Below are 12,704 nucleotides of genomic sequence, written 5' to 3' on the forward strand. Positions count from 1 at the left end.
CAAATAACTGAATTTAACCAGATTCAAGCTGAATTGAGTCAAATTTGAATCCATTTGCACATCTAGACGCAGTAGTACTTGGGGAGAGTGGATTTAGCACTTTTTCTGACACTGTTTTCCTATCGAAATGCCACCCCCTACAAGCTGCTATCTGCCTTACTGGAGAAAACATAAAAGTGTGTAAACATGTGACATGTGTGTGTCACAGGATAAGGGCTGGAAAAACCCAAACCTCTGCACCATGGCACCAATTGATTTGCCTTATTTTTACCCCCCTGAAAACCAGCAGAACAGTAAAATTCTGTTCAGGAAAAGATATGAGATCAATTCTATTGTGAGCTGAGATTAATTTCTGGCCAATTAACATTGTGGTGTAATAAGACACACATATTTATTTGTTTGTTTGTTTTATATACCACCCTTCCAAAAATGTGTTCTCTGATGGGCAGTAAAGGCCATCAAATATGCCCTGTTGAAAAATGTGAGCGAGGACCAGAATGGAGAGGCGGGCCAAATGCGAGAACAATCTGAAAGCCACACAATTTGGCTTGGAAGTGCTAGCTCTTAGTTCCTAACCTGGGTGTCCAAGTTAGTGGTGGGCTAGTCCCTTTAGCTGAAATTCCTTTCAATAGAAGTATTAAGTGGTGGGAGAGACAAAATATGTTCAAGGGGAGGGGAAAAACAGATGATTTTCAGGTATGGCGAATGTAGCAGCAGTGCTGGAGGATTTTCAGACAGATGGTTCATGTTGGTCCCCAATATTTTTTTACCCAGAATGCACTAGGTACTGAGACATGTATTCCAGGTTTGTTTGTTTTTAAAAGGGATCTTCCAGCAATTCTGGTGCTGCTGCTACTGTGTCTTCTACTGCCTGCACAGAACCATGCTTTTGAGACACTCTGGCTGCCAAGCAGTGCCGCTCACCATTTGCTGCTGCTCTCCACTTGAGGTGGATGGCAACAAGCCACCCTGCTCCCCCCTTTTCCAGCATCCAAAATGGAGGAGCCAATATAGACAAACTTGGTGCTGGAGCAGAAAGACAGTGGAAGAGAGAGAAAGACAGGAGGGAAGAATGGGGAAGGAAGGGAAGGATGGGATGGGGTGGGCAGATGGTGCAGTTGGGAAGGAGGCAGCTGAGCTGTGCTGGCAGATGCTGGAGAAAGGGATGACAACAAGGATAAGCTTGTGAGCTGCTGCTGTATGGATGCTGCCTGGCCAGCCTGCAACACCAAGCATGGTGTACCCTGCAAAAGATGAGGCCAGCAGCAAGGGGTGGCTTTGGGGCCAGTGAAATGGGAGGTAAGACCAGAGAGGGAGGTGAGGAGCAGGAGGGGGAAACAGGAAGACTGGGGGCAGTGGCAACAGGTAGGTGGGGTGATGCCAACAATGGAGTCAAGGCAGAGCGCTCACACTTGTTCCACATTGGTGCACTCACCATCTGAGGCTGTTGCTTCACTTGGCTTCATGGGGAAGTCACCTCTGCTGCCACCACTGCCTCCACTAAACCCCTCAAACCTTTTTGGCAAAAATCTCATGAAAACCCCTCCACCATTTTTATCACCACCAAACCAGGTGGTGAAAATGAGAGGGGAATTTAGGGCCAGCAGTAGTCCAGTGTTTGTAAGATCTTGTGAGATTTAGTGAAGCCAATCAGCACCAGGATTGCATCGGGGGTGGGGGGGTGGGAATCAGAATTCTGAACAATGAGCTACCTGCACAGGCTCTTCTCTAGGACACATTTATTTTATTTAAAATAAACTTGTTGGCTGGTTGGTTGGAACATAGGAAGCTGCCATATACTGAGTCAGACCATTGGTCCATCTAGCTCATTATTGTCTACACAGACTGGCAGTGGCTTCTTCAAGGTTGCAAACAGGAACCTCTCTCAGCCCTATCTTGGAGATGCCAGGTAGGGAACCTGGAACCCAGAGCAAGCTCCATCCCCTAAAGGGAAGAACTTACAGTGCTCACACATCAAGTCTCTCATTCATATGCAACCAGAGCAGACCCTGCTTAGCTAAGGGGACAAGTCATGCTTGCTACCACAAGACCAGCTCTCCTCTATGGTTTGTTTGGTTTGTCTGTCATGTTTATATACTGCCCTATAAAAAAATATCAGGGTGGTTTACAATTTAAACAAACAGCCAACAACAGGTACAATCTAAAAGTCATATAACAGATTAAAATCACCATAAATAAAACTTTAAATTTTTCAAATATCATAAACTAAAAGCCTGATAAAATAGGTAGGTTTTCAAAAGTTCTTTAAAAACGATCAGAAATGGGGAGATTCAGATGTTCTTTGGGAATGAATGCCAGAACCCCAGGGCAACTCTAGAGAAGGCCCAGTTTTGTGTCACTACCAAGTGAGTGAGCGGCAACCACAACCAGACTTCCCGAGGATTTTAATAGGCAGCAGAGTTCATGAAGAAGAAGGCATTCTCTTAGTCTTACATACTAGGGATGTGCACAAAACTGGCTGGCCCGGTTTGGTTCAAAGCCAAACTGGCCTCGAACCCAACTGGGCCAGTTTGGTCTGGCACCCCTTGAAACATCCCCCACCCCAGGTTGGTTCAGTCTGGGGGGGTTCGCAAACTTTTTAAAGTTTAAAAAAAACCCTTAAAAGTGCCCATCGAGGCGTCAGGGGGGTGCATGGATGTTCCCCCTCCCCGCCGCCTGCCTTCAATATGCCCGCCTTGGGCTTTTTAGGCTCATTCTTTGGCCAGTTCGGTCCTTGATAAAATGGTGTGGTGGCCAAAATGGTGCCCGCCGCGCATGCGGAAATGGCCTCTGTGAGGCCATTTTTGTTTGCCAGCCATTTAAAATTTTTTATTTTTTAAAAAATGGCCACCATGCATGCGCAAATGGCCTCTGCGAGGCTGTGGGCCATGCCAGGCCTCACAGAGGCCATTTGCACATGCACGGTGGCCTCCATTTTGGGTGCTGCGCTGTTTTAGCAAAGCCCTAATGGACCAAAAAATGGGCAGGGGGAACCTCATGCACACCTCCCCCACCGCCGCCTCGACGAGCACTTTTAAGGTAAAAAATTTTTTTAGAGAAAACTTGAAAAAGTTCACAACAACCACCACCACCCCCGGAACCATCGAGGTTGTTTGGTTCTAGACTGATCCAAACCATGGGTTGTTTGGTCTGAGGGTTGAAACATCGACCCGAACCTGTTTGCACATCCCTATTAAATACCCTGGGCCCTAGCCATTCAGGGCTTTATAGGTAATAACCAGCATTTTCCATTTCCCCCAGAAACTAATTGGCAGCCAGTGTAATAGGAATAATATGTTCTCTACAGGTGGCCCTAGAGACCAACTTGTCTGCTGCATTCTGTACCAGTTACAGTTTCTGAACTACATACAAAGGCAGCCCAACCTAGAAAGCATTGCAGTAGTCAAGCCTGGATGTTACCAGCATATGCATCACAGTTTTAAGGTCATTTGTCTTGAGAAATTGATGTAGCTGGTGTGTCAGCCAAAGCTGATAAAAAGTGCTCCTGGCCACTGCCTCAACCTGAGGTATCAGCAGAGAGATTTGGGTCCAAAGTAGTCCCAAGATACATACCTAATCTTTCAGGGGGAGTGTAATCCCATCCAGAACAGGAAGAAACCACTGCCAAATTCTGGCCTCCCACAATGATTTCTTCCTTCTTGTTTGGATTAAACTTCAGTTTGTTCTTCCACATCCAGCCCATTACCGATTCCAAGAAAGCCATCTCCTGATGAAGATGAAAAATGTTGGAGCTGGGACTTTAGCAGCATCAGCTCTCAGCAGCAATATCTCCTAATTGGAGATTGGCCTATAATTGCCTAGCTCTGAGGGATTCAATGCAGGTTTCTTCAAACGTAGTCTAACAATTGCTTCCTTGAGACAAGGAGGCATCCTGCCCTCCCTCAAAAAAGCACTGATGAACCCTCTCCAATAATTTCCCTGCCACATTGTAAAAGCCACACAGGGCAAGGGTCAAAAGAACAGGTGGTACTGTGAATGTCTGTAAGCAACTTGTCCATGTCCTTGAAAGTCGCAAACTGAAACTGATCCAACCTAATGCTACAAGAGGATTTGCTGGACATCTTGACAACAAACTCTTCAATAACCATTTTATTTCATTTTATATTATTTTATTTTAAATAAAAATACTAGATAGAGAATGAACTCTCAAAACTTGAGAGACAGAAAGATTTGTACCTCCTTTTGTGATACACACTCTAGAACTATATTATGCTACTCTGAGCTCTTTGGAGAAAGTGTGGGATATAAATGTAATGAATTGCTTCATGTACCAGCAGATCATGCCCTCGCAATAGGATTATCAGGCTGGTCTGATACCGTGTTTTAAGTATTCCTGACATAATGTATATGAAGTGCTTTGAGGAACAAGAAATATAAATAAGAAGTACTATCGTGAAAACTGGAATTGGCTGAGCTTTTGGAAATCAAATCAAATTTGATCGATTCAGCTCGGTTCTAGGTAATTTGAGGGATCTGAATGAGTCACCCATTAAAAAAGCAATTTGATTCAAATTCAAATCGATTTTTCAAAATTTGATTCAAATTCAAAATGAATTTTTGGAATTTGATTCAAATTCAAAATCAATCAACAAATTCATTTCGTTCACATCTCTAGTTTTTGTTTAACAGAAACTGGGCTTACATGTTTAGAAAACCCTAGTAGCTGGTCCAGACTAGGGGTGTGCAATTCGGGATTTCGGGTGATTCGGCTCGGACCCGAACCGAATCACCCCTGTTCTGTTTTGTGCCCGAATCTGGGTCACCCAAATCACCCTTGATTCGGTTCGGATTTGGATTTAACCCGAATCCGAATCTGAATCGATTTGGGGGGTAAAAAGGGGCCCAAAGGCAAAATTTTGGGGTGGGGTGGTAGTGCCCAATGGGTAGAGTCTACCACCCCAATTTCAGGGGGATTGGGCAAAATCCTGATTTTTGGTGAATTTTTAAAGTTTTAGTGACTTTGGGGCAGTTCAGGGGCATAGCATGGGATCTGGGCAAAAGGAGTGGGGTGGGGTGGTAGTGCCTAATGGGTGCAGGCTACCACCCCAATTTCAGGGGGATTGGGCAAAGGGCTGGTTTTTGGTAAATTTCTGAAAATTTCATGTCTTTGGGGCAGATTGGGGCATATTGGGGCAGAAAGTGGGGCCTGGGGCAGAATAGTGGGGTGGGGTGGTAGTGCCTAATGGCTGGAGGCTACCACCCCAATTTCAGGGGGTTTGGACAAAGGGGTGATTTTTTGAGAATTTTTGAAGTTTTAGTGACTTTGGGGCAGTTTGGGGGCAGAAAGTGGATCTGCCCCAAAATAGTGGGGTGGGGTGGTAGTGCCTAATGGGTGGAGGCTACCACCCCAATTTCAGGGGGATTGGGCAGAGGGCTGATTTTTTGAGAATTTTTGAAGTTTGGGTGTCTTTGGGGCAGATTGGGGGCAGAAAGTGGATCTGCCCCAAAGGAGTGGGGTGGGCTGGTAGATAGCGCCTAATGGGTGGAGGCTACCACCCATCCCCAATTTAAGAGTGATTGGGCAGAGGGGTGAATTATGGTGAATTTATTTGTATGAGGTTTGTCTTCATAAGGTGAAGTGTGCTAAACTGATTACTTCCTCATATTATTCATAGTAAAGGAAAGTGTGAAAAAGTGAAAGTGGGGTCATGAGAGTTGTTTAATTGAAAAAAATCTCATTTGCTATGATAGAATGAGAATTTACACCTCAGAAGTCTGCCCCAAAGACACCCAAACTTCAAAAATTCTCAAAAAATCAGCCCTCTGCCCAATCCCCCTGAAATGGGGGTGGTAGCCTCCACCCATTAGGCACTACCACCCCACCCCACTATTTTGGGGCAGATCCACTTTCTGCCCCCAAACTGCCCCAAAGTCACTAAAACTTCAAAAATTCTCAAAAAATCTCCCCTTTGTCCAAACCCCCTGAAATTGGGGTGGTAGCCTCCACCCATTAGGCACTACCACCCCACCCCACTATTCTGCCCCAGGCCCCACTTTCTGCCCCAATATGCCCCAATCTGCCCCAAAGACATGAAATTTTCAGAAATTTACCAAAAACCAGCCCTTTGCCCAATCCCCCTGAAATTGGGGTGGTAGCCTGCACCCATTAGCCACTACCACCCCACCCCACTCCTTTTGCCCAGATCCCATGCTATGCCCCCGAACTGCCCCAAAGTCACTAAAACTTTAAAAAATCGCCAAAAATCAATCGTGCATCGAATCACCCGAATTTTTCATGCCCGAAATTCGGGTGATTCGGCTCGTGCCCGAAAAATATCGGGGGACATCGGAGGTGATTCGGTTCGGCCCCGAATCACCCGAAATTGTTCGTTTCGGGCACAGATTGTTCTGTGCCCGAAATTTTTTGCACATCCCTAGTCCAGACTTGTAAACCTTTCTATTTTCAATGACTATCATGTGCTTTCCCCTCTCCCTTCAACTTGAGATATAAATCTCCTGGGTGATTGCTGCCACTTGCTTCTCAAGGGCCAAATATGTTTCCCTGGTGCCTCTCCTCTCCTCTCCAACCTCACCTTCCATATTTGTTAATACAGTTGAGATTCTGTGAACATGGTTTGTGTAAAATGGGAGCTGAGTGTAGTGCCATACAATGAGGATTCCATGAGAATCCTGGAGCAACAGTTATGTCCATCTTTCAAGTTCAGACACATTCGTAGATACACTGTTCTGTGATAAGTATTTTGCAAAATAAAGCTACCATGTCCTAGTTATAGATGTTTCTCCCCACATGGTAGATGTCATCACAGGAACTATTTATCACCTCTATAGTATGGGAGTTCTTGTTCAGAAGCAAAAGCGAAAGGAAAGACCTGCAAGGCAAGATAAGGCAAACATTTATTTTTTGATACTTTCTTTTGGACCTTTATTATCATGCAATTACAGGTTCATTTGATATGGTCCCTAAATATGAATAAGACAATGAGGAATTTACCCTGGTCTGTGAGCAGGCTGTGAGGAGAACAGCAATTTATATGAGGAAATCTAAATGGAACTTCAAAATTAGGGTTTAAGGCTGCCTAATGTGCCTGTGTCCATGACATCACTACCTCTAAATACATCCTCATGACCCAGCTAATATTTCTAGGCCTAAATATCCTCCCAGAATTCTCTCAAAAGCCTCTTTGACATTTTCATTATTCCTGACTATTTGCTAGGTTATTTTAGTTCTGTTTTGAATGGCACTCTTAATATCTAAAATGCCACATCCTGATATATATTGGGACCCCCCCTCCCTTCACTGAGTCATTTACCAGTATCAAGTGCCATGTCCTTCTCTCCCCTTGCTGATGGGCCCCAAGGTGAACCCTCATGCTAATTGCTGTCTGTACTAGATTTACCATAGCAAATGTGGGCATGTTTATAGTATTGCTAAAAATTAGTCACTCTTGAGTGACCTCAGCAAGCATCACCCTCACTGCTTTCAAGCCAGTGTGAGGCTTTGTTTCCTAAATTCCTTCTCATTAAAATTCATTAAGGCACATAATCCCTATCCAAAAATTCAGATCAGTCGCCAGCCATAAAAGATGACTCAAGGCGAAAAGGATTTTTTGTTGTTGTTTCCTTGACACTTTGCATCAAACAATAGCGCCCCCCCCCACCATCCCGCTCTCTCTCTCACACACAATTTCATACTGTGAAGATAAATGGGACCATTATATGTAGAGTCCCATAGACTAAACTACAAAAAGAAGACCATTATATGTAGAGTCCCATAGACCATTATATGTAGAGTCCCATAGACTAAACTACAAAAAGAAGAAGAAAAAGTATAAGTTCAGTCATGTCACAGGACCATATAGCATATGCAAAATATGATTTTAAATGGACTGTATTACCAATTTACCTCAAAGCAGTTTGGTTTGGGTTCCAATAGAGGGTTATCCTTTTCTATACTATGTTAACAGTTACATCCAGTCCATGCTTTCTTTACAAGTCATTCTCGAAAGACATTCTGCATCAGTGACTGCAGAGGTTTACAAACCCTAAAATTTCCCTACACTGTACTTACTTGGTACTGGTTAGGGATGTGCGAACCAGCTCAAGATCGAGCCAGTTTGCCATTGAAATGGGCCGATTCAAGGGATCGCCCTCATACCGGAATAGGCCCAGTTCGGCTTGACCTTGAGTAGAACCCGCTCAGCTGGCTCAGGTCCAGTCTGGGGGTTCTAACATTTTTTTAAAAAAATGTTCTTTTAAGAATCACTCACTGGTGAGTGACCAGTGGCCTTGGGGGGTGCTGGCGTGGCCATGTTGGGTGTCCACAGTCTCCCCCCCGCTGGCCTTCCCCCTGTCCTCTAAGGGCTGTTTCGGCCCATTTTGGGGCCATTCAGGCCCTTTCCCTGGTTGTAGTGGCCATTTTGGAGGATGCTGCACATGTGCCCTGGCCATTTGCATGGCCTGGGTCAGACTCGAACCAAACTAGGCAAACTAATTTTGTGCACACTCCTAATAGTGGTTACCTTGACAATTCTCCCCCAGCCCCGGGACATTTTCAGATAGCAGTCTTCACCATGAGTATACTGTGAGTTTTACTGCGAGTTTGAAGTTGCCTCCCAAAACCAATGCAAATGTGATTTTTTTGTAAACTCCAGGTATTGGGATATACTCTAATGTGCAATGAAAAACCCAAATTGTGCGTGAATTGCTCCCCAATAACTCGCAGGGACTTTAGGGTAAATCTGGCCAATATGTGAATGCACACCCTCCATTCCAGAGGAGATGCAAACTAAAAGCCTTGTGTGAAAATAACTCTTGGTTTGTACTGGTGCATTTTAGATGAGCTGCATCTCACTGTATGTTATTGTACTTTTTACAAAACAATAAAAATAATAACAAAGAGAATAATTTTTCAATGCATTTAAAGGAAAACAAAACAAAATGAGAAGTAGAGTACACTTGGCAAAATTTAAGGCACTTTCATATGAAAAATAGCATCTACAAGTCTATTTACAAATTGCTGTATCTTAGTTATTTCTCAACAGATCTGCACCAAATCTGGACAGTTAGTGGAATTTATCATGTAGTTGCTTTTTGCCAAATTTCTGCTTGCTTGAACAGGTGGTTTGAATGTTGTGACCGATAATACATACATATATACATACATGTATAGTATGTATATATACAATATGTATACTATACAATTTGTACTAACATATTGTATAGTATTGTATTTTTGCAGATATCTCCTTCTTCCTGCAACGTTCTGTGTCTCCAGAAAATATGTTCCAGAGGGTCTCTCAACTTTCAGGGACATATTTTTGGAAGGCACAGTGGGCAGCAGAGGGAACGGTCAATCTGTGAAAATCACTCCTTCCCTTTGTGCACAAAATGGTTTTCAGTGCATGCAATATTAGCCAGGATGTCAGTCAGTCAGTCAGTCGTCATCATCATCATCATCATCATCATCATTAACAATATTGTATGGATTGTAATAGTCCATGTAAGATATAGAATTTGAAGAACTGGGTGGGAGGCATACAGAGACCTTCCATCCCTCATAACACCCCTATATTTTTTAATAGATAAATGCAGAGGGAAGAAAAAGACTGATCCAAACTTTTTATCATTCTGAGTTTTCTTCCCTCTAAAGTGGAATAATATGAACAAAGCAAATTTTCACTGTAAAAAGCTGGCCTTATTTTTTTCCAGTTAGTAAATGTAGCGGGACTGTGAGTTCTTTCATCCTTTCACATCCAGGTCACTAATGGAAAATATGAAGATGGACTGGTGTTGACAGTTGAGTTTCACCTGAGAACCAGCCTGTTTTGCCAGCCTAAATGAAAAAGGAGATGGCCTCATCTTTGTTCTTTGTCCCACTATTTCTGGATATAACCTTGATGTCTATAATAGTGAGAAATTTGCTTCCTTTAAGTTCTGCCTAGTGCAACTCAAAGGTTTTGATACATTAACATCAACAAAATTACAGCAGAAGTTGGTGAACTGAAGAAAACCATTGTATCCAGACCTGCCTGAACAACCTGTTAGCTTCCAAGTTTGCACTAACCATGGGTCTTGTACAGGGGTCTCCTGAAAGGCTGAGAAACCTAATATAGCCTGCTGTGCCTGGATCAGCAGAAACAGAGGGATTGTCCAGCCGCTATCAGACCCCAGCACGTGGTTACTGCACCGCTTTCTGGGGATGTGCAAACGGGTTCGACGTTGAAAGTGTTCTACGTCGAACCTGTTTGTTTCAACGGTTCAGGGTTGAACTGAACCATCCCCTGGCCTGGGTCACACAGAGGCCAATTGCAGGCATGGTGGCCTCCAAAATGGCCACCACACCGGAGGGGGGAAGGCCTGAATGGGCTGAAGAGCCAGCCAAATGGGCCGGTTTAGGCTGTAAGGGAGGCCGGCAGGGGGAGGGGGTACCTCTACAGACACACACACACACACACCCCGTTTCCAACAACTCCCCCAAAGGGGGTAAGGTAAATTTATTTATTTATTTATTTATTTTTAAAAGGTCCGCGAACCCACCCAGCCCGAACCAAACGGAGGGGGTGCTGTGCCGAACTAGCCTGGTCTGGTTCGTGTTTGATCCAGACTTGAACTGAACCGGGCCAGCTGGTTCCATGTACACCCCTACTGCTTTCAACTTCCTGGTTATCATGTTGTGCAGGCCTGACTGTACCTCTGCAGAATGTCTTATTCCATTTCCCTTATTATGATTTTCAGTCACACCTAATAGTGGAGTGTAAATGGCACATTTCTGGTCATGTGGCTACTGAGAAGTTGGGGTTTCTGACTGTCCATGATGTCCCTGGGGGAGGGCCTTCTGGTGATATAGGAAGCTGCCTTCTACTGAGTTGGGCCATTGTCCATCTAGCTCAGTATTGCCTACACTGACTGGCAGCAGCTCCCCAAGATTTCAGGCAGGAGTCTCTCCCAGCCCTACCTGGGGATGCTAGGGAATGAATTTCAGACCATGTCCTTGCAAAGCAGATGCTTGAGACGTCAGATGGAGAAACTAATGAAAGACAAAACAAAAATATTGATAATCTAACCTGTTCTGGTGTGTATGTGTGTGGCGGGGAGGGGGTGTTCCTGGCCTCTTTGATTATGCTATAAAGAAATTATGACACCTCCCCATTATTCTTGGTTGTGGGAGAATCTTTCTTTGGAGGTCAAATATCCAGAAAAATAAGCATTTCCATATTCTAAGTTGGTCTGGCCTTAACTGATTCACTGATGCCCCAGAGAGTTTGCTGGACTCTGAAGATATATCACAGCACAGAAAAAAGAACACTTAGTTTTAAGTTGCAAATTCATAAGTCATTATAGATAAGCTGTCCCTAGGATAGCATCAGAACTAATATAGTCACTAAGATATGTGTGGGGGAGGGGAGTACCCTGAAAATAACTTTTCCAGTTATTCTGATAAGGCCGAAATAATAATTGCACAGATTTCACAGCACATCTATTTCTTCAACTCCAGTTAGCCAAGGGTATACAGTGATAGCCATATATAGGTCATTGCAATTTCCAACTGGAAAGGCATTACAAAGGAGAGCCAAGCATTGTGGGTAGTAGCATGTAAATCACTCTATCAGTAACCCTAATTAAATTTAGGCAAACTTGCAGAAGGAGAAAGGAGTGAGGGGGTGATTCTTCCATTTAGGCTGTCTAATCTGAGGCAAGTCCATTTTATAGTCTGTTCTTGTTCAGATGTATCGTATAAGTTAACGAGTCGAAAGAAAGACACGTATTTTGGAAAATGTAGAGCCAGGGATTTTAAAAAGAATTCTGTCAGAGGACCACAATTTATATAGTATGTTGGGTAGTTATCCTAATTACTTCAGACAAAGAACAGGAAGGACAGTTCACTTCCCAAGAAGAGTGGCTCATTGGTTAAAATGCATTATACTGGCACTCTGGCATCTGTTCTAGCTTTCCCCAGCTTCCTGGGCCCAATTCAATATCCCAGATTTAACCTGCAAAGATCATTAAAAGGATGGGCCCTATAAAGAATGTCCCATTTTGTTTTCCCCAGTGTAACTGAACTTTACAGCTTCAAGTATCTAGGCTATATTAACCTGGTTTGTCTTTTCCTTTGAAATGTTCTCTCCTTTCATCACTCTACAGAGCCAATGGGAAGTCATAAGAACATAAGAACAGCCCTGCTGTATCAGGCCCAAGGCCTATCTAGTCCAGCATCCTGTTTCACACAGTGGCCCACCAGATGCTGCTGGAAGCCTATAGGCAGGAGTTGAGGGCATGCCCTCTCTCCTGCTGTTACTCCCCTGCAACCGGTACTCAGAGGCACCCTGCTTTGGAGGCTGAAGGTGGCCTATAGCCCTCCGACTAGTAGCCATTAATAGACCTCTCCTCCATGAATTTATCCAAATCCCTCTTAAAGCCATCCAGGTTGTTGGCTGTAACCACATCTTGTGGCAGAGATGTCCATGCAATAACTCTTCCAAAATGATTACTCACTATAAACAGGGTGGGATGGGAGAAAATACCTACAGTGAACTGATGGAGGAGGTAAAGTAAAGTGTGCCATCAAGTCGATTTTGACTCCTGGCACACACAGAGCCCTGTGGTTTTCTTTGGGTAGAATACAGGAGGGGTTTACCATTGCCTCCTCCCACGCAGTATGAGATGATGCCTTTATATATCTTCCTATATCTCTGCTGCCCGATATCGGTATGAGAAAGTCTGGG

The sequence above is a fragment of the Hemicordylus capensis genome, chromosome 1 (assembly GCF_027244095.1).
Source record: "Hemicordylus capensis ecotype Gifberg chromosome 1, rHemCap1.1.pri, whole genome shotgun sequence".
NCBI lineage: Eukaryota > Metazoa > Chordata > Lepidosauria > Squamata > Cordylidae > Hemicordylus > Hemicordylus capensis.